The 27,500-nt window shown below is 36.8% G+C and overlaps 1 protein-coding gene and 1 long non-coding RNA gene across 2 annotated transcripts in view; one reads left to right on the plus strand and one right to left on the minus strand.

Annotated features, from left to right (window-relative positions):
- LOC135215650 (oxysterol-binding protein-related protein 8-like) overlaps positions 1-27,500 on the plus strand; it is a gene marked incomplete in the record, with an annotated part of 484,283 nt that overhangs the window by 86,621 nt on the left and 370,162 nt on the right.
- LOC135215649 (uncharacterized) overlaps positions 20,249-27,500 on the minus strand; it is an 18,762-nt gene continuing 11,510 nt past the window's right edge. Inside the window, exons 2-3 of the long non-coding RNA XR_010314747.1 lie at positions 21,023-26,166; positions 20,249-20,520 (exon numbers count right to left, since the gene is read on the minus strand). This is a non-coding gene — a long non-coding RNA (uncharacterized LOC135215649). The remainder of the gene's footprint in view (positions 20,521-21,022; positions 26,167-27,500) is intronic.

Consider the following 27,500-nt stretch of genomic DNA (forward strand, 5'->3'; position numbering starts at 1 on the left):
CGAGTTGGTCCAACGCAACGTTCATCGCCTTGGATCGATTGACTCTGGGTAATTAACTCCACATTTAGACTCTCCTTCTGGGCTCTCGCTTGTATTACCCTCGTTTTTGATGAACCGGATAAACAAAAAAATATAATATATGTTAGTTAAAAATCCGGCATTTTCGATGAAGCTTTTTGCTTTATATTTATTGTTCTTCTGTTACATGCATACATTTTTTAAAGATTCCATGATATGAACCGCATAAACTCCTCTCTCTCTCTCTCTCTCTCTCTCTCTCTCTCTCTCTCTCTCCAACTGCGGGAAGAGGTGGCGTAATTTGGCGTGTCTAGCAGATTCGCAATACGATGAGGTAGCAGGAAGGGAACTGGCATTTCTCATCTATGAAATCAGCAACAGTCCTAACCAAAAAGATACAAAAGCATTCATAGATATATTAGAAGGATATAATCCTTCAAACTGGAACAAATCTAATGAAAACATCTTGAAAATAATTGAAGAAGTTCCAAATAAAATCCAAGTGGTCAAGAGACTCATAAAGAAAATATACATAAACCAACATATTCCGACAAAGAAAATGAATAAGGTGAATCTTGTGAATATCCTAATTGATGCATTAGGAAAAAGAATGCCAAAAGCATGCAAACTGTGTAAGGTTTGGTATAGCATAGTCAATCCACAAAACCTAATCAGAAAATGTGCTGCATGCAACATTCCGACCCATCCACAGTGTGCTGAGGTAATACAAGATTTGAGAAAAGATACAAGAATTTTTTGTTCAACATGTCTATCATGGATAGACAATGTTATTAAATCAAGATTGAATGTACAAATAGTTGAGGATGAAGAAGAAGAGGAAGAGGAAGAAGAAGAAGAGGAAAACGGAAGAGAAGTAAACAAAAATGAAATGACAGAAAAAAATAAGGAAAACAAAGAACAAGATAAAAGTATGGATGCAGAGATACTCATTGATACTACATATGAGGCAATAAAGCAGCATACCTACGAAGAAATAAATTACGATATGACAACAGAAAAGCAAATCCCGAAGAGGCTCTACCCAGATCTATACAATGACGGGAAAGAGGAAAAAATAGACAAGAAAGACAAAATCTGCAACCTTTTGAAAAGAGGGAATTGCAGATTTGGAGAAAGATGTTACTACAAACATCCTAAGATATGTCAAAACTATGAAATATATGGTAAATGTGCATACTTAGATGGATATGGGGATGATTGCAGAGATCTGCATCCAAAAATATGTAAAAACCTAAAAGAAGGAAAAGGATGTAAGTTCGACAAAAAATGCAAATATATGCACCCTGTAGCCATGAATCATAATCAAATAAATAACCAACCAAGTAATAAAATCCAAAATAAGAAAGAAACAAATAAAGAGAGAAATCAAGAATATCAGGTAAAAGAGAAAAGCAAACCACCAATGAGATATGCAGAGGTGTCAGCAAAAAATTTCAAAACATCAGCTCCGAAATTCTACTCAAGAGATAATAACTGTATTTATTATGCAAGAGGATATTGCAGAAACGGAGAAAATTGCAGATTCAGACACAAAATGAATAATTATGATGAAGGAAGATCAAATATTATGGAAAAGTTGGATTTTTTAATGTCAGAATTTCTGGAAATGAAAAAAAGAACAACATACCAGAACAGGAAAGAGACATGGGAAAATCCTTATTACTACCAGTATTAAATGAAGGAGGAAAACACGCAAACCATCATAGTGATGAATGCGCAGGGTTTAGTTACGAGTAACTCAAAAAGAAAAATAGAGTACTTAGAAGAACTAACCCAAAATGAAAGAAAATAGATATAATGAATATAAGTGAAACCTGGTATTCCCAAGAGACTGGGAATGATGATCAAATAAAAGGGTTCCAAACTTATAGATCAGATAGAAAAAATAGGAATCAAGGGGAACCGCAATATATGGGAAAGACAAAAAACAAGGAAAAATATATGAGAAATATAGTAACTCAGAATGTGAACTAATAGCGGTAGAATTTGAATCTGAAAAATTGATGAACATAGTAATATATAGACCTCCTAATACTAAAGAGTTTGACTTAATAATTGAAAAATTGGATGATATATGTAGAAATCACAAGGACTGGACTATTCTCCTATCTGGTGACTTCAACTTTCCTTTCGTAGAATGGAAAGAACGAATAGGAGATTGTGGTTGTACTTATACATATAAAAAAGAGAGTAATAGTAGTGCAGAAGATAAGAGGCAATTTGAAAAGCTATTAGATATGCTACTAGAATACAACATTCAACAAATAAATCACCTGCCAACAAGAAAGGAAAATACTTTAGACCTAGTATTTGTGAACGAGATGAATTATGTTAAAGAAATAATAGTTTATAATGCGAATATTTCAGACCATAATGTCATAGAATAACAGTTCATTCCAAAGCAAGTGAAAATAGAGATAAGCAAGAAATGAAAAAGTGGGAAGGATATGGAAAATACAACTTCTACAGTAAAAATATAAAATGGTCAGAAATTAATGAAGAATTAAAGATTGGGATAACATTTTCGTAAGTGATGACATAAGGGTAAATACGGAGATATTATATAAAATATTGGAGAAAATAGTGGAAAAATATATACCGAAGAAGAAAAGTAAATAAACATCATTCATGCATACCAAGAGACAGAAGGATCTTGTTCCAGAAAATCAGAAAGTGGAAAAAAGGTCTTGCAAAAGAAAAAAATGCATGGAAAGTTATAGAACTAAAAAGTAAGATAGAAAATGCAGAACAAAAGATTATACAATCAAAAGAAAATGAAAAACGGGACTTGGAAGAAAAAACCCTATTAAATATCAAGCAAAACCCCAAGCTATTATACTCATATGCGAAGAAGATGAATAAAAGAAGAATAGAAATAGGCCCTCTGAGAATTGGAAGGGAGTTAACGAATGACAAAAGTAAGATTTGCAACATACTGCAGAACGAATAGAGAGAATTCACCCCTAGAATAGATAATGAAGATAATGATATAGAAGTAAGGGATGAAAATAGTGAATATTTAGCTGACATAGATATTAATGAAGCTGATATTGTGCAGGCTATTAATGAAATTAAAAATGGAGCTGCTGCAGGGCCTGATGGAATTCCTGCTATTTTGTTAAAGAAAGTAGTTCATTCTATCGCAAAGCCACTTGCAATATTATTAAGACAAAGTGTAGATACAGGCAAGATTTATGATGAGCATAAATTAGCATATATTACCCCTACTTTCAAAAGTGGATCAAGACTAGAGGCAAGTAATTATAGGCCTGTGAGTCTAACATCACATATTATGAAAGTGTATGAAAGGGTAATGAAGAAAAATATTATGAAACATTTAATAAAAAATAATTTGTTTAATAAAGGACAACATGGTTTCGTACCCGGAAAAAGTACACAAACCCAACTGTTAGTCCACCGTGAGAACATATTCAAAAATATGAAAAGCGGAAATGAAACAGATGTGGTTTATTTAGACTTTGCAAAAGCTTTTGATAAAGTAGACCATAATATATTAGCGAAGAAAATTAGAAAACACAATATCGTGGATAAAGTAGGAAGATGGTTAAAAGAATTTTTACACAACAGAAAACAGATAGTTATTGCAAACGACGAGAAATCGGATGAAGTCAAGGTAATATCCGGTGTGCCGCAAGGTACGGTGTTAGCTGCAATACTGTTTGTTATTATGATTGAAGACATAGACAATAATGTGAAGGATTCGGTAGTGAGTAGTTTCGCAGATGACACAAGAATAAGTAGAGAAATTACTTGTGATGAAGATAGGAACGCTCTACAAAGAGACCTTAACAAAGTATATGATTGGGCAGAGGTAAATAGGATGGTATTTAACTCTGATAAATTTGAATCAATAAATTATGGAGACAGAGAAAGAAAGCTATATGCATATAAGGGACCTAATAATGAGACCATCACAAATAAGGAAGCAGTTAAAGACCTTGGTGTGATGATGAATAGGAACATGTTATGCAATGATCAAATAGCAACTCTGTTGGCAAAATGTAAAGCAAAAATGGGAATGTTGTTACGGCACTTCAAAACAAGAAAAGCTGAACACATGATTATGCTTTATAAAACATATGTTCGTAGTCCACTTGAATATTGCAATATGATATGGTACCCACACTATCAAAAGGATATTGCACAAATAGAGAGTGTACAAAGGTCCTTTACAGCTAGAATAGAAGAAGTTAAGGACCTAGACTACTGGGAAAGACTACAATTCTTAAAATTATATAGTCTAGAAAGGAGAAGAGAACGCTACATGATAATTCAGGCATGGAAACAGATAGAAGGAATAGCAGAAAATATCATGGAACTAAAAATATCAGAAAGAGCAAGCAGAGGTAGATTAATAGTGCCCAAAACTATACCAGGAAAAATAAGGAAAGCACACAGGACATTAATCCACTACGCACCAGCATCGATAATGCAGCGTCTATTCAATGCGTTGCCAGCTCATCTGAGGAATATATCAGGAGTGAGCGTAGATGTGTTTAAGAATAAGCTCGACAAATATCTAAACTGCATCCCAGACCATCCAAGATTGGAAGATGCAAAATATACCGGAAGATGTACTAGCAACTCTCTGGTAGACATTAGAGGTGCCTCACACTGAGGGACCTGGGGCAACCCGAACAAGATGTAAGGTCTGTAAGGTAAGGTCTCTCTCTCTCTCTCTCTCGCTGAGGAAGCCAACAGAACCGCTACCGAAAGCTACTGTCTTGAATTTTACTCATTGACATTAATGTGGTTATAATTTTTTCCCATTTACTGCAACTCGCCACTGAGTTGATTATTCTGCATTACACATCATCAGTATTGTTACTAATTTGATAACTATCACTAATAGTATATAGTGATTAAACTTTGACGAATTTCAAAACACACCCTCCCTCTCCGCGCGACAACTAGACTAACACTGCTCTAGAGGGCGCTCCTCCACTCCCCTTTACGCGCGGACTGGCTACCACATTATCACTGCTAGTAAAATTATAAATTGAGTACCGCAGTTCCACATATTGTTTCAATTCATTTGCTTTTTTTATTTACAAAAAACAGGAGAATGGTAATCATCTTTTAAAAGATTATTGATAATCTATACTTAAGTTCTCCTATTCAAGTATATATTCATAATTTTGTGCATATATATGCTCGGAAAGAGATTGAACGCAGTCCATTTACTTTGTTACACCAAAGGATTTGTGTGAGCTTCTTTAGCAATACGTCTGTTTGCTTCCGTACTATTGCCGTGTTTCCTGTTATTCAGTGTTTTCGCTTTCCATGCGGCCAGTCATGTCTTCCTCTCCTGGCATATTCACAGTGGAAACCTCTCCACTGCATTTATTTTGGTTTTTAAGTTGTTAACTGATGAATATATGCCTTATTCCCGTAACTATTCAGAGTACATTTACAAGAACACATTCATCGCTGTTTTTGTTGCATTGTTTAGATCTCCGTTTTCCGAACTTAGTTGTTTTTATACGAGTTTCTGTTAGTTGTTTTTATACCAATTTCTGTTAGCCCTAATCCCCGCAGTGAGGTAGCCATCAGTGCACCTCACGGGGTGCACTGTAGACATTAATAAAGATTCTGTGCTGCAATCTCTTTCATTCCTTTTACTGAACTTCTATTCATATTATCTTCCTTCCGTCTTGCTGTCCACCTCTCCTAACTCTAATTATTACTTCATAGTGCTACTGCGAGGTTTTCCTCTCGTGACACCTTTCAAGCCTACCTACTTTCCGTTCCAGCGCTGAATAACCTCTTAGGTACCAGTGCTTGGCCTTTGGCCTAAACTCTACACTCAATTCCATTCTGTTAGACCAGTAAGCAATGTTGAAGTGAAAAGACCAAGCAGGCGAATGACTCATTAAGGACAGAGAGTAAAAGCCTGTTTGCTTGTAGTGCTTTCGTTTTCTCGTTTCATCCACTTTCGTGCTTCTCCAGCATCTGGCTCGTGTCAAGTGACGGTCTTGACCCTTGAGGGGCTTCTCAGTTATTTGTTGATAACTGCTTCACGCAAGAAGTGAGGAAGCATCAGATGATGAATGGTTTCACTCTGGTGGAGTGAGGGATGTCTTGGCCACGCCCTCGTTTTTTTTTTTTTTTTTTTTTGATCATGGTAGTATAGTATACACATTGAAGTACTGATTCTCTCTCTCTCTCTCTCTCTGATGGGACCCATAATTGCCGATATCTACCGAGTGGGCCACTAACTGCTTGGGTCAAGTGAGGTAAATTTTTTTTTTTTTTTTTTTTTTTTTTTTTGTCTCTTTCCTGATTCAGGGATCAGACATTTTCCTGTTCGGTGAGCCAAGCATTGTATACCAGTATGAGAGAGAGAGAGAGAGAGGTGAGGAGAGAGAGAGAGAGAGAGAGAGAGAGAGAGAGAGAGAGAGAGAGAGAGAGAGAGAACTTGTGTTAAAGGGTAAGGTATTTAAGGAAAGAAGTAGAGAAGGGAGAAGAAATATGCGTGTGAATTAGAAACATGTGGAAGCTTGTGGCATCTTTTCTCATGACATTTCCAATGACATGGTACGAAAACTCTTTGGAAATAGAGAGAAAGGCGGCGATTTGGTGAAGTAATCAAATAGATTATGAAAGTTAAGAGAAATAATTTTTTGGATGCCTACGGTCCTTCAAGTGTGCCGAGTTAGATCTAACTAATATTTAAGGGAAATGAATGAAAATCAGTGATAGCTCTCTCTCTCTCTCTCTCTCTCTCTCTCTCTCTCTCTCTCTCTCTCTCTCTCTCTCTCTCTCTCTCATATTTTACAACTTTGCTCAGAACGCATGTTCCCAATCTTTTACCACATCCTTCAACCTCTTATTTTTCTCCCAAAATAGCCGCTATTGACATGAGTGCCCAAACACAGAATGCAGAGTACTTATGTGTAGGAGTGCCCACACCCAGAATGCAGAGTACTTATGTGTAGAAAGGGTGAATTTAATGAACAAAATACAAGCCTCACTAGTCCTTATACTTGATATGCTTGATAGGAAGTCGCAAATCTAGCCAGGCATACTTGAAGGGTTCCAGACACGGCATGAGCTTTGCTTAAGCTCCTGTGTATAAGCTCTAGTGCTAAATAAGCATCAGCACATTAGGAAAGCCTGCAAAATTCTACACACAGGTGTCAAGGACTGAGCGAAAAGTAAGAGCAGCTCTGATGTCCAAGTTACTTAGAAACATCATCCCTTCTGTAGCTCGAAGGATTTTGTTGTTTGTTTGTGGATGGTGTTTTTACGTTGCATGGAACCACCAGTGGTTATTCAGCAACGGGACCAACGGCTTTACTCACTGACTTCCGAACCACGTCGAGAGTGAACTTCTATCACGAGAAATTACAGTGACTTCCGAACCACGTCGAGGGTGAACTTCTGTCACGAGAAATTACACATCTCTCACTCCTCAATGGAATGGCCGAGAATCGAACCCGCGACCACCGAGGTGGGAAGCAAACACCAAACCAACCACGCCACTGAGGCGCTCAAGGACGGTTTATGTATAAAATTGCGACCCTTATCTGTGACAAAAGCAGGACGAATTTTTTTGCATGTGCTCTACACTCTTACTTAATAAAAAGTGATAACGAAACTGCAGTCAGTGAAATTCAGTTTTAAACGCTTCATTCATGGTCAGGTAGGTAACGTTACCCGGTTCTGATACTCTAGAAACGGATTCGAATCCTGCTGCTGACTTCCGAGTTTCTTCGTTTCTTCCAATTGGATCTTAGGCCTTGTAGTGACACGCCTATCAAAAAAGGGTGAAGACATCGATAAGTCGAGAGTGCATTTCAAATATTCTTCCAACATCAAACTGCTAATGATATGACAAACGATACAATGCAAATTGATTCTTTATAGCAGAGGTGAGAAGAGATAGTTTAACTAAGCATAGTGTTCGAGAAAGCTATCAAATTTGGTGTTTGAAATAATATATTTTGAGACAATTATAATGCTATAATTAAAGCATCATTTAAATGGGAATTTGTTATTTTGAGAATAAATCTTATATGGGGTGAAATTTGAGGTTTTATCTTCGAAGGGATTTTTCTTTTATCTTCAATAATTTTGGAGATACTAACGTTTGAATAGCTTTAGGGTCGGGCCGCCAGAAATGAGCTCCTTTCCAGTATTGACTTCGCTTTGGCTCGTAATTACACAGGTACCTAGTAAAAAGTGACCAGGAGTAATATATATATATATATATATATATATATATATATATATATATATATATTATATATATGTGTGTGTGTGTGTGGTATATATATATATTATATAATATATATATATATGTATGTATATGATTAAGGGTACCTGTGAGTTTATGTATGTATATAATCATATATACTGACGCAAGCAAGTAGTATACGCTTTTCAGTCACCTTACGATTGAACTTAGTAAAACGTGTAACGAATGGAGGAGCTGCCGAAGGCTTGTGCAATACGGATTCAGTATTCGTATAAAAATCCTCATCGGGAGTCGTTTGTTGTGGGATGGGTTTCTTGCGTGTTAGTAAGGTGAGTATAAAATGGTCAAAGGGTACTCGTCTTGAAGCTCGAACCTGGGTGCCTTTGGTGAACGATACTGACTTCTGGTTATGGCTGAATCACGAAGGCAGGACTGAACGCCGAGTTCATTATCCTTGGTCCTTTGTGGTTACGTAGAAGAATTAAATTTAATGGTACGAATTGCCTTCTAATGTACATGTGTATTTTTATGACGTTTCAAAAACTCTTATAACTGCCGTTGAGTCAGATGAATGACTACCACATATAAATTTCCATCTGGCCCCTTTATCTCTCGGGTTAATTTTGTACTCGACCCCTTCTCATTAGTTGTTAGTGGTTTCCCATTCTTGAGAGGGGGAGGGGGGGGGTTGAGATTTCTATTGTAATGACTCACCTCGTAGCAGCGGGCATATGTTTTTGTTTCGCCAAACCCTGTTTTACTTTGAGCTACTACGCTTAGGGAATATTTCATTCAAACTGGTTAAGTCACCAGATTTGACTTAGAGAACTTCTAAATGTAGTACTGACAGGGAAAGCTGAACTGTCGTTTAATGCTGACCTTGATGCAGGGCCGTGGATGAATAAAGGATCTTTAGCTTTAGTTTGTGGCTGGTATGATTGTTAGCAGAACCGTTGCTTAATTCCAATATATACAAATAGGTGGGCTTGTTAGCATGTCACTGCTGCTAGATAGTGAATCGCCATGAATTCGAAGGTCATCCCCAGATTTACGTGGTTCGGAAGTCGGGTAAAGCCGTTGGTTCCGTTGCTGAATAACCGCGTCTTCCATGCAACGCAAAAACACCATAAAAAAAATAAAAAAATCCCCAGATTTGAGCCTATCTTTCCTTTCTTTCTCATATTAACTTAGAACATGGGTCCTTGTGTTAGTACCTTGATTAGTTTAGAGTTTAGAGTTGAGGAGAGCTTACGTATATCCTAAGAAAAGAGTACGTTTGATGAATTTACCCAAATCTCTTGAGTTTGCATTTTTGTTGAGCGTGTTTAGATTATAAGGTAGCCCCAGATAATTGTTTTTCTTGAAGTTGGGCCATTATAGGTAGTTTGTTGATTTGATCGGAAAACTGCTCCTGTTAATGGTGTTTTGGAAAAGGCACGAAAACTCTGGAAAATGTACGAAAATCCTTTGGAAAAGGTACGAAAACCCTTTGGAAAAGGTACGAAAACTCTTTGGAAAATGTACGAAAACCCTTTGGAAAAGATACGAAAACACTTTGGAAAATGTACGAAAGCCCTTTGGAAAAGGTACGAAAACCCTTTGGAAAAGGTACGAAAACCCTTTGGAAAATGTACGAAAACCCTTTGGAAATGTACGAAAACCCGCTCCAAACCAAAAGATCTAAACTAGGGGAATAGGTCATCACTAACTGCTGTTTTCTGAACCTATGTAGTTTGACCTTGTCGAAAGGTTTAATCTGGTGAGAGAGAGAGAAAGCTTTTTTTTAGAGCCATTGTTAAATTTTGTTAGCAATGACGACATTTTGATCTATACTTTGCGATACTTATATGTGTTAATTTTGGTATACGACGGAGATTTTGGGTGGTGGAAGATCTGCGTTTCCATAGTTACCTTGAAATGGCTCGAAAGGAACAGCATCAGCGGTATATAAGTTTTTACTTCACGCGAGTCACGTGAAAGTATGTCATTAATTGCAAAGAACGTGAAGACTTATTAAAGCAATTTCTGGGTTGGTGTTAGACATCCTTTTACTTTTCACATGCCATAATTCTCGTGCGCGTATTGGTATCCATTTTTCTCTCTTATATAATATGCTTTGTGGTTGGGAACGGGTGCGCAATGTACTGCCTTGAGGAAGAAACTAGTGTGACATCAGTGATGATTCCAATCATTGCTTCATCTTCATTTTTGAAGGAAGCGGTGCAGGATCATCCGGCTTCACAGATCTCCGAAGTTTAGTCAAGTGAATTCGCGTAATTTATGGAACGAATCTCGAGTGTTCCCCTCTTGATTTAATACCTCATCTTTCCTGTAGTTACTGCCGTTGTATTCCCGAGTCAACCCCTTTCTATTTCCCCTCTTACTATTTTTTGGGGGCTTTTTAGTAAATCCGGTCGACTTTCCCCCTCTATTCACTTCGCCTTTAATCATATTTAAGAGGGATGTTTGTTTTCTCCTCTCTCTCCTTCTCTCTCTCCATTTCTCTCTCTCTCTCCTCGTCTCTCTCTCGTCTTCTCTCTCTCTCTCTCTCTCTCTCTCTCTCTCTCTCTCTCTCACAGGTTTACAGAGTTGATTCCCATTTCTTGTCTCACCCTTCCCCTCCTATGCATCATCACCATTTGCATAGGGAAGGAAGAAAGAAAGAGGGTATTAGATGGTGTTAGAGCAGAGCTTAGGGGGATAAGCAGACCAATGTTTGTATTTGTATGTAGAGCAGGGCAAGGTAAACATAGAGATGGCTCCAAGTGAAGTTTAGGCATTGATTTGTGAAGGTATATATATATATCAACATAATTATATGATATAATTATATATATATATAATATAATATATATATATATATATATATAGTTTATATATATATATATATATATATATATATATATATATATATATATATATATATTGAGCGAATACCACAGGAAAATGATTGGGAGAATTCCAAGCACTTTCGTTTTTACTAAGACATTGGATGATATTCGCTTATTTAATGAAGTCACGTGCATCTACTGTGATTTTTAAGTTTTTTTAATAATATATGTATTATATACATTATTATACTTATATATATATATATATATATAATATATACTATACTATATAATATATATATATATATATAATAGCATACTTAAAAATCACAGTAGATGCACGTGACTTCATTAAATAAGCGAGTACCACAATGTCTTATTAAAAACGAAAACGCTTGGATTTCTCCCAATCATTTTCCTGTGGTATTCGCTCATTATATATATATATATATATATATATATATATATATATATATATATATATATGCACACAAAAATGTTTTTTTGTATTTTAGTGTACGTGTATATAAGCTTGGTTCTTCAAGATCAATTATTCCAGTTTTGAATTGTACATTGATTCAGGGCGTTGAAACTCGTCCACTGCTGGGTCGATGGATGGCTTAGAGGCCAAGATCGAGTTATAACCTCACAGATGCAAATCATTCAGATACGGGACCAATTTTCTTATTAACTAATAAACGATTGCTTAAAAGGTCAGCGCAGATTCTCATAAACTGTAAAGTCGTACAGGTTACAGATGGTCCAACCCAGAGTTTCTTAATATTAGAAATCACTCAAAAATTTGTAATACGAATATTAATTATACTGATGTCTCTATTTTGGGCCATACTATAGCTGGTTGCACGAACTACCCATTGTATAGAATCATCATTTATGAAGCAGTTAGTGCCCTCATTGAACTCGCACACCTCCTATGTCCAATTATATCTTGAAATCTTGAAATGTTTTCTTCGCCGGTTTCCTTTCCCTCCACGTCATTCCGTTTTCAACTTTTATATAGCAGGTGCTTAGCTGGAATCGTCTTGTTTTCTTGTATATTGCAGTTGGTTGAGTCTTATAGCACGTGTTTTTTATTTGTTTTTTTTTTTCTCTTGTAGCCTCGAAGATGTAACTGTTGTTACGAAACGCGTCGGCAAATAGATGTCACCTATTGATGACCTGCTCGCTTCCTGTCATCCTGTCTTGAGAGAGAGAGAGAGATATATATATATATATATATATATATATATATATATATATATATATATATATACATACATATATAGTATATATAGTATATATATATATATATATATATATATATATATATATATATATACTATGTATATGTATGTAATATGCACGTGCCCGCACACATATATATACAAATACATATAGATACACATGTACATATAAATATATATATATATATATATATATATATATATATATCATATATGTATAAAATATTGTGTGCTGCATCAAGTGCTATATCCAGAGGGAAATATTTATTGCGGTTGATTAGGAAGTGCCTTTTTTTCAGAATTCACTTTTGTAGGTTTTGAATACTATTTGAAGGTACAAATTCGTCCTTCTTTGTGAGTGAGTGAGTGTGTGTGTGTTGGGGGGGGGTGGAGGCGGGGACCGTTAAGCCCTTTAAGCCTCATTTACGTCTCATGAAAAGGAATTCGCCTCACTTGTTAGCGCAGCTGAGGAATCTCTTAGCATGTATTTATTTTCCCAGACACTACTCTCTGGCTTTAAAGAGCAAGAGATTTAAGCCGCTTGGTTTCAAGAACTTGAAATATCGTCATCTCTCGCTCATTTAATAGAAGAAACATCGTGATGGTTGTCTGGCAGTCGGTTTTGGAGTTTATTATCTGGAACTGAGAGGAAAATGAGGTTTTAAAGGTTGAATTGATTTCTTACAGGATATAGCTGTAGGTTACGTGGATGCCAGTTTAGTGTATAGTTATCATTACTACTATAATTAGCCCTGTAGGCGGGGAAGTGCAGTCATTGCACCTCGTGCGGTGCACTGTAGGCATTACTTAAGGTTCTTTGCAGCATGCCTTCGACCCCTACCTGCAACCCCTTTCTTTTCTTTAACTGTACCTCCTTTCATATTCTTTCATCCTACTTTTCCACCCTCTCCTAACAATTGATTCATAAACCAACTGCAAGGTTTTCTTCCTGTTACACCTTTCACACCTTTTACTGTAAATTTTTGTGCAATCGCTGAATGCCCTCATAGGTCTCAGTGCTTGGCCCTTGGCCAAATTATGTATCTAAATCAACTCTTATTTTGTGTGTTTAATATGGAAGTACTATTCCATGGGGCTTAAGGGGTAGTCATGATTTCGCCATGACTAATGCGGGAGGAAAAAACCATGCAGTCTTGAGAAAAATTATCTAACACGTCTTTTATACAAATATCTCTATAACCATTGTTGTTACTTTTTATGTATTATCATTATTCTGTATATTGTTATGCCAGCTTTCCAGTCATGTATGTTTAATTGCCATTCAGATGTCTTGTATCCATTCATACGTAAATTTATGTCTATGAGGAAACACAGATGCCTGAATTAAATCCCTTCCTCGATCTGTCAAGAGGTCGGGACTACTTGGCGGCTTGCAGGAGCTACTTTCCTATGTAAACGTTTTGTAAATAAATTAGGAAGCTGTAGACTCCACATCTTACTCATACCTCACCCTACATTGATGACCACTGACGAGATGCCCGACCAAACCACCAGCAGTGACCTCAACACCATCATGTGGTTCTTCAGCATGGAAACGATTTTTCGCCCAAAGAAAATTGCCACGCAGCACAGGAAGCTGATGCCCTCCTCAAATTCCTGCCAGACAACATCTTCAAGCTGATAGCTGGATGGCTCTTTGTACTGGAGTCCCCCATCTCCTACGGCATACTGAAAGACCAGCTGATGTCATCCTTCAGCATGCTGCCCACCTATAGAGCCAAGAAGTTCCTCAACCATGTTGGAAGCCCTGATGAGAAACAAGTGGCTGTCACACGAGTTCAAGCAACTGCGACAGCTCATCATGCTGCCCACCAAGAGTGACCAACCCGACTCATCCTTGACCCTCATGAGTGAGATACTCCTCACAAAACTACCCCGCCAGACAGCAACCATGCTCACAGCCTCCACCATGTCCATTCAAGAGTTCCTGGTAATGAATGGAGATTCATATGGCCCACAGAGCAGCAGACCCCTCACAGCCAGTAGCAGCAGTAGTGGCAACACGTTGGACTGAGCAGACTTCAGACACAGAATCAGACAGTGATCCAGACGAGCCAGCCGCCCTCACGTACAAAAAATGCTTCCCCAGACAGAATTACAAAGGGAAGTTTAAACAGAAGAAACAAGAACCTCCAGAGGGCATATGCTTTTCCAACTGGAGGTATGGAAACAAGGCTAGAAATGCGACAAAGGCTGCCTATTCTCAGAAAACAAGCAGTAGGGTCACAAAACTACCCCACCAGATAGTAGCAACCATGCTCACAGCCTCCACCAGGTCCTTAGAAGAGTTCCTGATAATGAATGGAGATTCATATGGCCCACACCCTATCGAGATTAGCACCATTGAGCTTGGGATAGCCTATTCCGAGATAGCAGAAGCGCAGAAGAATGACGAGAGCCTGCAGCGATTGCAGTGGATCAACCCCACCCTCATATGGAGTGACTTGTCAATCAGCAGTGGAACGACAACCATCACCTGTGAGATGAGTACTGGACGCCCTCACCCATACTTGCCAGAGCGACTAAGAAGGAGAGCCTTCTCTCTTGCCCGCAACGTATCCCACCCATTGGGCTGATCAACCACCCAAACCATAGCAGATCGGTACATATGGTGGCAAATGAGAAGAGACATGAAGACGTGGACAAGAGAGTGCATCCCTGCCAGACATCAAAAGTTATGAGACTTGTCAAAAGCGGGATAGAGTTACTCAAAACAACAAACTGCCAACTTGCCTACATACACGCCGACATAGTGGGACCCCTACCCCAACTCAGAGGGGTACAAATGCCTGTTTACCACAATTGACAGGAACACCAGGTGGGTGGAAGGAATACCATTACAACAGCAGACTGCAGAGAGCTGTGTTAAATCCGTTGATGATTGGGTCAATAGGCATGGAGTCCCCCAGATCATCACCAGTGATAGGGACGCGAACTTCACATAAGCCCTGTGGAATGTCCTCACCAACAGTCTGGGGACGAAAATAATGCATACCACTGCCTACAATCCCGAAGCCAATGGAATCATTGAGAGGATGCACTGATCGTTAAAAACCACTCGCTGCCAGATGCCAGGGTGGTAGCTGGAGAAAAGAACTGCTGTGGGTCCTGCTGGGACTGAGAACGACACTGCACTCAGCGTTCAACACATCTCCAGCAGAAGGCCTGCGCAGCCAAACATTGCCAGCAGATATCTTTCAAGAGCAAACAAATCCAACATTGCCATCCTGCATATAAAAAGTGACAGAGATAATAATAACACCTGTGGAGACAACCTACCAAACTAACAGTAAAATGTACGTCCCAAAGATTTACAGTACGGAAAATATGCATTCATCTAGGTGGACGCACACAAACTCCAGAGACAATCAACAAAGGCCTACCAGATGACAGTAGACAGGAAACAACGTGGGTTTCAACTGACCGGTTGCATACATACCAGACACCGGTCCCACAAACGTAGGCCTCTCCAGGGCGGGGGGAGGGGGAGAAATATCCTTTACTACCCATGTGGCGGGCGTACCATCAAAATCTCCTTTCTCCCGTGATGACTAACATGGGAGGAAAAATCATGTGGTCGAGAGAGAAATAAATTCTCTCACGTCTTTTATGCAGATATCTCAATTTCCATAATTGTTACTTCATGTGTTATTATCATTCTGTACATCGTTTAGTAAGTAAATTAGTAAACTGTAGACTACATGTCTTACGCGTACCTAACCTCACACCTTAAATATATTAGACATTAGTCTTGATAGTTTTTGGTGAGTCATGAAATAATTTAAGCTTTGATAGGCTGGCAGTGAAACTCAAACAATACAGTGACAATCCTGTTCTGAGCTGCAACACCTCATTGATAATGCCGTTGTTTTTCTGTATATTTTGCAGATTCTTAACTTGTAAATTAAGTAGATTTATGATAATTACAGTGGTTCACTCTATTAAAGGGAGAGTTCGCCACAAGCTTCGTAGCAGAGCACTCATCAATATGTATTTTAGATTATTATTGATTTTGTAAAGGATCCACAATAATACAAAGTGTTAAGACTCCGTGTATAATTTCTAAGACTTTACAGAAAGCTTTCGAACCCTTCCCTGGGTTCATCTTCAGTCCAAATGAACAATAAGTTACAACACGTACAGAGGTAAATTTAAAAACAAGAGTCGTTGAAGATCGTTGACAACGGTCGTTAGCGTTAATGGGCCAGGTGATGTACGATCTTCAACGACTCTTGTTTTTAAATTTACCTCGTGCGTGTTGTAACTTATTGTTCATTTGGACTGAAGATGAACCCAGGGAAGGGTTCGAAAGCTTTCTGTAAAGTCTTAAAAATTATACACGGACTCTTAACACTGTATTATTGTGGACCCTTTACAACATTATAAATACTCTCGCGATAGAGTTTTTCCCTACTATTATTATTGATATGAATACTGGGAGGGGAATTACTGCTCAGTAGTACATGTGAATCACGGATTTAAATCGGTGCATAACTTGGTTTTTCTTTTCAGCATAGATTACCTTCTTTTTCTGTTTCACCCTTAGTTGCTTACAGGCCATCCATTCTTTAACCCTGCAAAGAGCATTATTGATTTTCTCATGTTTACATTGTCGTTAAAGCAGAAATTAAACCAGGTGCATCTGTTCGTATCCTTCATCCCAGTTTTGCATCGGGTCTTTAGCATGTTTTGGATTGACAAATGAAAGCAGAAACGCTCTCGTCTTTTCTGTCCCTAATTGACTTCGTAACGTTTGCGACGTCACTGATTTGAGCTTCGTGCTAATGTAGGGGAGTTGAAGCCAACATGGACGTTGAATTTTAATACGAATCTCATTGATTCAAGTGTTAAAGTTGCCGTGTCATGGTCGGACTGCGAAGAGCTTAGATGTCTTTGCAAGGTTATTAGTGTTGTTCGTTTACAGAGGCTTAGCGATAGGGCCGCTTCTCTTGGGGGTGGACTTTCAACAAGATAACAAGATATTGAGAGAGAGAGATCGATGAAGAACGATGTGAGGAGAATGGTTAGACTGAGAGAGGAAGAGAGAGAGAGAGAGAGAGAGAGAGAGAGAGAGAGAGAGAGAGAGACTTAATAAGAGAGGAATAACAGTTGAATGATTATGCATTTGATGATCAAATGGATCATTAAAGGGTGGTGTTCGAAGTCTAATTGGTGGCGTTGTACCGTGAGTTTTAGACGGTTTGCTTTGCCGGTAAGAAGATCAGGCAAAAATCTTGACCTTTTAGTAGCCGCGTAATGAGGCATTGTATTCGTTGTTCACGGTAAATGATTGCATCTTATATATTTTTTTACCTCAAATTGCCCACTGTTTTCTGCATCCTGGGAAGTGTGTATGTATCATTAGCAAAATCCTTGTGTATATCCTACCTTTTACCTTCAGAAACCGGCTGTGGTCTTTTAAGGAAAGACAGGAGTGACGATTCTGTCATTTTTCCAGCAAGGGAAGTTAATCTTTCATTCCACCACCTCCCTTGAAAGGTGAAGTCAAGCAAAATGTGCTTGTGGCTCATAATACAATGCTTGAATCACATTGTTTTGCGGCCTAAAGTCGTGATGCTCTCAGCTTCAACCATAAATGCTTGTTGTGGGAAACCCTTCCAAAAAAAAGGAGATATATATATTATATAAATATGTATATATATACTATATATATTATGTCTATATATCTATCTATCTATTCTATCTACTATCTATCTATCTATATATATATATATATATATATATATATATATATATATATATATATATATATATACACATAACATACATATATATATGAATATATATATATATATATATATATATATATATATATATATATATATATATATATATATATATACACATACATACATATATATATATATATATATGAAGATATATATATATCTATATATACACACACATACATACATACATACGTTCCCTTATAGTTATTTCCCCTTTTTTGGAAGGGGTTCACACACACACACACACACACACACATGATATTTTGATGTACTGTCGGCCAAAAAACTCGTGGCAGAGTTTCATAATTTTTCGTTCACCTGCCTGACGCACGATTCATTCCTTATTTATCATGTGTAATGATATTATTTATCATGTGTAATGATATTAAAAACAGTCACTGATATCTTTAGAACATTATGTTATGTTATTGTGTAAAACTATTTTCCATATAGCAAAATTGTCGTGAACGAAACGAAGTGATAAAAAACGTCATATCACAACCATAGGCATACATAACCAAATAGATAGGAGACACCTATCACTAGTAGTATCGCATAAACATAGTCCTTAAATTATCTTTTCAATATTAAGTTGAACGTAGTTCAACTATTCCATTTGTTAAATTTTACAGAAAACATTGGGATCTCACAAAATGCTATCAAATTTAAAAACAAAAAGAAAAAAAACGATATCATAACAGTGTGAACCAGGCGACCTCACTATTGTTTTTGATGTTATGTGCACGAGAATCTAATGTCAATGTGGCATTTATCGGTCTAAGAAACATCCCTCGATGAGCGAGAGAGTTATTGCACTGCATTCGGTGCTAGTTCCTGTTGGAGAGATATCAAGAAAGCTTAATAAACCGGAGAGAATCATACATAGATGAATAAAATTGTTTAAAGAACAGCAAAATTTAGAACATGGGCCTAGAGCTGGAATACCTCGAAGCACCACATGAGAGCAAGACAATACAGTAGTGTAAATGTTGCTGAGCAACATTCATTTGTGAACTTAGAATTCTAGCGCCTCGTCACGACATTGCTGAACCAGGAATCATAACTAGCTCTACGCTTATGACTGGTGTCTGGTGAATACTTTAGAGGGAGAGGAAGAGATTTTTAAATCTACACTTGAAGTCTTTGATAGTTGTCTAATGAATAAGCAAACTTATCTTTGATGATGAGAGATTCAGTTAGGCTTACTCTTTTTGTTTTGTTTTTTATCGGTGGCAAATGAATACCACGGATAGGGAGGGAAACGGTTTCAATGATGCATGCATTCTTTTCTTCAAACCCTAAAGAATACATTTTATTGGGAGATACTTTATTAACATCGGCGTAATCCTTCCATCACTCCTATTCGCTACCTCCGCTCTCTTCTACATCTTAGGCGACTAGATCCGACTTCTCACTACAAACTCCATCTCGTGAAAGCATCACTAATGATAACGGTTATTTTCAAATTCCCCGCACCGACAACGGACGCCTTAAAATGCATGTTTATAAAATATTTTCTGTTCAAAGAAACTATCTTTCATTCCACAAAATATGTGGATACACTCGTGTTACACCCTGTAGCCGTCAAAGAGCAACCCTTGATTAAAGCAGTAGGTTTTTCTTGAAAAAAACAAAATAAAAAACATGAAATAGACTTAAACGAGAACGTCAACTTTCATATTTCTTATCCTTTCAGCTACTTATAATATGCTTATGGTAGTAGGTCTAGTTGGTATACATGTGAAACTAATTTGAATTAATTTCTATTTAGAAGAAATGAATAGCTACAGAAAGATCAACCTAAGAAAGCTTTAAGAAAAGTAACCCCTTCTTAATGTATTAGTCAGTTTTGACTCCCACAGCTTTCCAAGGTGTCCAAATGAAAGAGGATGATATGCAAGGAATTCGAAAAAAAATAAGACTGAATTATATTCGTTTGATTTTTTATGATTGGTTTTTGACTTTGAATAGCTAGGTCTGAGTTAATTATGTTAAGAAGAAAGGCGAACATGGGTAATAAAACAAGAATAACGGGAATAGTCAAATAAAGCAGAATATAATATATATATAATATATATATATATATATATATATATATATATAACATCGATTTAAATATCATTAATATTACATATCCGAGAGAGTATGCTGCTGAAAATAGGCCTAGGCTAATCATGTGGGAAAATCAGAAGTCCAATTTAGGCCCACTAAATGTGTCATGCAAATTATTTTATTGATCAAAGGACAAAATTAGTTTAAGTAAACATCGTTTTCAAAGAATGTTAACGCCTTGATGTATTATTTATTGGCTGTAGGAGACGAAATGACAACACCCCAGTGCAGTCCGATATGTTGAGTCAAGACTCGAGCGGCAGCAAAGCCAACTTCAAAATCTTCGGTATGCTGTCACGAAGCTAGAGTTGAGAATAATATTAGAAATCGTGGACCCATCGGTATATATTTTCCTTACTTTGTAAAATAATTATCTTTAATACGTTGAATAAGCCTACTCAGTTCTATTGTAATTTATTTCAAGTATAGCACCTTTGAAAGGAAATGTTATTTATTGTTTAGTAAATAATCTGGCACCTGCATATGGCAATATTTCCATAACGAACAATGAATTAAGAAACTACGCCAATTCTTTGTTGGCCGTCTGTACCTGGGGGTGTGCAACTGAGTATGAGAAAATGATGCTGCTCTGTCAGTAGCTTTGACAGGGGGAGGGGGGGGGGCAATCCTATACAAAATTATGGCTGAAGTACGTTAATTATCACAGAACTACTCTTGGCTGAAGGCCCATAATAATACACAATTATAACACAACACAGGACTCGCTCAAGAAGTGGGAAGGAAAATTAAGTCAAAGACGTGAGATGGGACTGATTGCTAATAACCTTGGAATTTGCACATTACCTTCTGTAGAAGTTGTAGTTGTCTTCCTCAGGGGTGCTGGCAGAGGAGAGAGACGTTATGCACAGTAAAGACCACATTGGCTAGCAAACAGCCACCTCCTCAAGGGAGTAACTCATAGGGAGCATGGAGCCCAACGTTGCCAAGGTCGGACTGCGTTCGAGGAGCACGTGAAAGGTTCTAAGGTCGTTTGACTGGTACTCTGGCCTTTTATTACTTTGAGGATGATGCACAAGCATCCTGGTAGAGAGAGTTATCTGTCCTCTGCCTCATCTCTGCTACAAGGACTTCTTAGGTTAAACATGTGGCCAGGGCTTTTAAGTGTCGGCATGCCCTAAGGCAGACTTTCTCTCCCAGTCGGTGAATCTTCAAAACAAGGCTCCAGCAGCCAAGGAAACACAATGTGATTAAATTAAAGGAAGTGGTGAGTGAGAGAGAGATAGTAGCGAATTCGCTTGTATCTTTATTATGAATGAGAAAATGAGAGTATTTACTTTCATCTGGGCCTCCTTACTTTATATTAATTGGTTGGAATGGAGAAAGTAGCCATCGAGGATGATAATTAACTCAGTTCCACAACCTTCAAAGTAACAATTCAACAAGGAATATGAACAAAAGTATCTGCAGAAATTAAATTTTCATGACATTAATATTGTCTCTTACTCTACTCGCAGGCAGTATAAAATTTAACTGCTGCTATGAATTTATAAAGTGTATAAATTAGTATGACTGCAAAAATGCAATGAAGAATATTTGAAAAGATCATATTATGCAATATTAATTTAAAATGTCAGCAGCGTACAGCTAATCAATTATGAAACAGGTTTGCTTACTTTGTAACTAGAATATGCCTTGGACTAAAAGGTTGTTTTCGATAACTTAACCTTATCATGCAATACAAATTTAATTCTATGCTGCATTACAAGGTCATGCTATTAGTTGGCCTTGAAGAATCATTACAAAATGTTCGTGGATTTGTTAGGTTATCTCATGATTGTTACAAGCGATAGCTTTCGTGCCATATGGGCATTGCAATGGTAAGTGCCAAATAATAAATGATTACTCTAACCACACAGTACACAGTACTGAGTGAGACGTACTCTACATGTTAACAAAAAAAGATAAATCAAGGGAAGTGAGTATCTTACTCCTTCTTTGGACCACTGATATGATATTCTATTAACATGGTACTTAAATGACAGCACTGTGCCGTGACTAGGCACTAACAGTTACACATGTCAGGTGACACTTATCAACATGAAAACGAGTAGCACATTACCACTGACGTGGGTTTTAACTGAACTGAAAGAGTGAAATTCACATGAATTTATATTATTTGTTAATACCCAAAAAGGGAAAGGTATACAGTCGACCCCTGCTATTTGCAGACTCATGATTCATGGACTCTCCTCTATTCGTGGATTTTTCTATGGGCAGTGTATACCCATTCTTTGTGAAAAATTCACCTATTCGCAATATTTTGATAAAACTACAAATACTCAGGTACAAGCAATATTAGAGGTTTTTTGAATGCCAGCTGCTCCGGTTGCTGCGACAACATAAATTGTCTCTGTTCCTTAAGTTCGTCTCTGTTCCTTCAGTTCGACAGCCAAGTTTGATTTGGCAGAGTCCTTACTCAAGAACTGGTCAGCTTGAAAAAGGGGAAGAAGAGGAAGAGGTTATCATTAGTTTTGTCAACTCACAAGTTGGTGCGACAGACTCAGGCACACGTTGCAAGGCTGCACCTTTGGGTGAGCTTTCCTGTGGTCATGAGGATCTTGGGGAGTTCTTAATGGAACTAGTTTGTCCCCTCCCACCAGCACTAGTAACGGGGCCAAACCAGGAGGTGAGAAGCGGCCTGAGCTTCGTGGAGATTTAAGTCTTGCTTGGCAGTTGCAGGTAAAGGAAGGGGATCTGAGATCGGCTTAAAGTCCATGATGGGTGGAGCATGGCACTGTCCAGGACCCTCAAATGGCACTAGCAGTGATTTAAAGGTAGGTTTGGAATGTCAAAACTTAGAAGGGGATTTTCAGGAGACATCATAACCTTCAGGAATATACTAAGTTGCTACCACCAGTGTACATATTTTAGATTGATGAGGTCTTTTGAACCTCGACTGAACTGTAGGGAGAAGCATCTTTAGGGGGTTGAGGCTCTCAATTGGACAAGCTTGTGCTGACTAACCTTAGTTCAATAGGGGTTGCTGTGTTCCTGTATAATAGACATTTGAGCACCATAGTCTTCAATTGCTTTGACCTGGCGAGCAGGATAGGCACCTCGATGAGGTGCCACAAAGATAGGACCCTTAGATGGAGGGCCTAATGATGAAGGCTTGTAGCTGCTATGGCAGTGGCTGGAGTAGCTGATTTATTAGGGCATTTTGCCCATGAAGAGGTGTGTCCATACACCTTGAATGCAGTGCAATAACTGCTGCTGTAATCCATCCTTGGCACTGTCCCAAATGAGAAAACAGGCCTGTTGTTCCTTGCCCAAGGTTTAGAGGCATTCTGGGTTTGAGAGTTCCCCTTTTGGGATTTAACTGGAGCTTTCTGTGAGGTTCTACGTTGTGGTGACGTGACACTGCTCCTTGAGGATGACTTGGATGCTGGTGTGGTTAAGAGTTTATAATCTGGTCAGGTAAGGACATATGCTGGTCCCAAAAGGGAACTGATAGTCGTCTTGAAAGCCCGAAAATGAAAGTTGGGCAAAGCCTTCAAATGCAAATTGGTACGTTTGATCATCCACTCTCCAATCGTCAAACATACCAAATTGCAGCCCTGTCGCCTCAGTAGTTTTTATTTCATTTAACAAGGACTTGGGAATGGCAGGCATGAAAACCTTGGAGTGGAAGACACGGGGGTTGGGAATGGCAGACACAGGGGCCTTGGAATCAAATACTAAGCCACCATATAGTTTAATATGTGCATGTATATATGTGCATGCATGCACAAATTCATATATATTCTCTGAGGCTAGGAATGGCAGGCTCATTGGCAGGCATGAGGACTTGGAATGGAAGGCATGGAATCCTTTGAATTAGCAGGAATGAGGCCTTGGAATGGCATGGAAGCCTTGGAATTGACAGGCACAAGGCCTTAGAATGGAAGCCTTTGAATGGCAGGCACAAGGCTTTGGAATGGAAGGTATTGAAACCTTGGAATGGGCAGGCATGAGGCCTTTGAGTGGAAGGCACAGAAGCCTTGGAATTGATAGGCTTGAGGCCTTGGAATGGAATTTGATATGCACAACTCATAACACAAGATTACAATGAATTAGGGCTTTGAACAAATACCTAACGGCACAATAGGTTGTAAGCTTTGTGTAGTAAATATATAATGATAATGGTAAAACGGGAAGTGCTCTGCTTCAGGAATACAGTAATGGATAATAAATATTCTCCTCGCTAAAGTAAATGCAATACTGGATTGTGTGTTATGCACACATGCACAGATTCTAACTACTTAATATTTCCCACAAGGGAGTGATGGATTCGATTTGACAAAAGCCTATCATGTAACCTTTCCTATTCCTACCTAAAGATGAGGGAGTTTCCATATGGGTATATCAATTGCTGGCAACTGCGCGGTCTGCGAGGCAGCTGTATTTACCACGAACACCTGCGTGTAGTACTCTGATTGTTTACAACCACTTGGTAGGGGAATTTTCCCTGTGAATGAATGAAGGATGAGGCTTACTTGGCATTATTGGAGTAAACAAAAGGATGGGGTTTTTTCACTCATGAATGACCGCATCTCGGAATTTATTACTATGTTAAGGGGAATCGTAATTCCTAATGTTGTTCTTACCATGCCTACATAGGCCGAAATCACTTGACTGAATAGAACCTTTATCGAAGGAAATGATAAAAGGTACGTGATCTCCCAATTTCTACCTAGCAAGAGAGAGAGAGAGAGAGAGAGAGAGGAATCTAGCAATGTGGAGATAAGGGCTGGATACAAAACCTTGTCGTTTCTCACATGTGGCTAGCTAAGTTTTGGCTACTTGGAGGCATGAAAATTCCTGAGATACAACTGGCAAAGGAAACATGGGCACTATTTCCTTTTAACAAACTTTCTAGCTCAACTAGTATGAATGGCATATGAACTGTCATGCAGTAGCTATCAAAACCTGATATATTTGGTTAATAACTCTCTCTTTGCGGTGGCTAATTTGGCATCCATTTGGCCAAAGATATTCCAATTTTTATTTTTCTAGCAGTCACGAAATTTGATCACAGCTGACATAAAATGCTTACTACACAAAATAACACTTACTGTGGAAACTGGTTCCTTCGTGTGCTTGTAAAGTTAACTTTACGCTTGTCCTTTCTGGTTCATATTTTCTCTTGCAAACAAACAGCTCTTAGCAATTGCTATTTGCTGATAGTTACTTGCAAGGAGTTTGCAATAAGGGGCAACAACAAGATCCTGACAAGGTCGCCACTAACATGATTGTACCTGGGAGTGTACAATTGAGGATGAGAAAATGATGCTGATCAAACAATAGCTTTGACAATGGGAGCAGTCATACACAAAATTATGGCTGAGTGCCTCCTTCAGATTGGTTAATAGTTGGGTAAACACTAAGGGTTAATGTAATTGATTATATTTACAATTTTAATCACATCAGAAGAAAAAAAGATTATACCGTTTGGGTTTGAGGGGAACATAAGGACCCCGTGAAAAAGGTTACAAATAACAATGATATAGATCTTGGAGTACATGAATTTATAACAGCCAGTAACCTTAGAATTAGCACATTACCATCCGTAGAAGTTATAGTTGCCATCCTCAGGGGTGATGGCAAGGGAGAGAAATGTTAATTTACAGGAAAGATCTAGTTGGCTAGCAAACAGCCAACTTCTCAAGGAAGTAGCTCAGAGGGAGCAAGGAGCCCAACCGATGTCGGACTACGTTCAAGGGGTGCTTGAAAGGTTTTAAGCTTGTTTGTCTGGTGCTCTGGCCTTTAATGACTTCGGAGATGGTGTGCAAGCATCCCGGTAGAGGGGGTTACCTGTCCTCTGGTGCATCACTGCCACGAGGTCTTCCCAGGTTAACCATATGCCCTGGGCTTCAAATATGGGGGCTGATGGCTCTCAGCTTGCGTCACCATGCCCTTAGGCAGACATTCTCCTCCAGCTGGTGAATCTGCAAAACACGACACCAGCAGTCAGATGAACAAAAGGCAATTAAAGGATTAATCCCTTAAAGGAATTGGTGGGTGAGTGAGAGAGGGGCGAATTCGCTTGTACCTTTATTGTGAAGAAGAAAATGAAAGTATTTACTTTTTTCTGGTCTTTCTAACATCATGGTAATTGAAAGAAGAAATGGCTTAATATGGGGAATGTCATTACTATAAATAATAATAATAAATATATAAAAAAAAACCAAATATAATATAATATAATATTTAATATAATAAAAAAATATTATATATAATTATATTATATATATTAAACAAAGAATAATTCATATAATAATAATATATATAAATAATTATAAACAATATATATAAATAAACATATATATAATATATAAAAAATATTTATATTACTATTATAATTATAATAATTATATAATATTATAACATATAAAAAAATAAAAAAAAAACAATATAATTATATTTAATTATATTTATATACATATATATAAAATTAATATATAATAATTAATATAATAAAAACAAAATAAAATATATTATACATTATATAATATATAATACAAATATATATATAAATTATATATATAAAGTAATAAATATTATATATAATATACAATAAATATTTATATATAAATATTAAATATATATTTTAAATAATAATTAAATAAATTATACATATAATATATTAATATAATAATATTATATAATAATACATTTATATATATTAATAAAATAATATATTATAATACTTATATTATATATATATATACAATATAGTAAGATAATATATATAACATTATATAATTTATATTATATAATACATTAATAATATACAATTATATATATATTTACATATAATGATATTTATAAATATATATATATATTATTATAAATAATATAAATATATTTAATTATATATATAACATAATACTATATATATATAGTATAATATACATATATATATATATAGTATATATATATATATATATATATATATATACAGATATATAGATTACATATATATATATACATATATAGATACATATATATAGTTAATAATATATATATACATATGATATATATTATATAACTATTATAAATATTATACCATTAGATATATATATATATACATATATAGTAGTATATATATATATAGATATATATACAATATTAATATATATATATACATAAATATATATATATATAAATTAAATATTATTAATATAATTTATAAATTAATTATATTATATATACATATATATATGAGAATTTAATATTAATTACAATCATATTAGTTAATACAATATATTAATACATATTA

The sequence above is a fragment of the Macrobrachium nipponense genome, chromosome 5 (assembly GCF_015104395.2).
Source record: "Macrobrachium nipponense isolate FS-2020 chromosome 5, ASM1510439v2, whole genome shotgun sequence".
NCBI lineage: Eukaryota > Metazoa > Arthropoda > Malacostraca > Decapoda > Palaemonidae > Macrobrachium > Macrobrachium nipponense.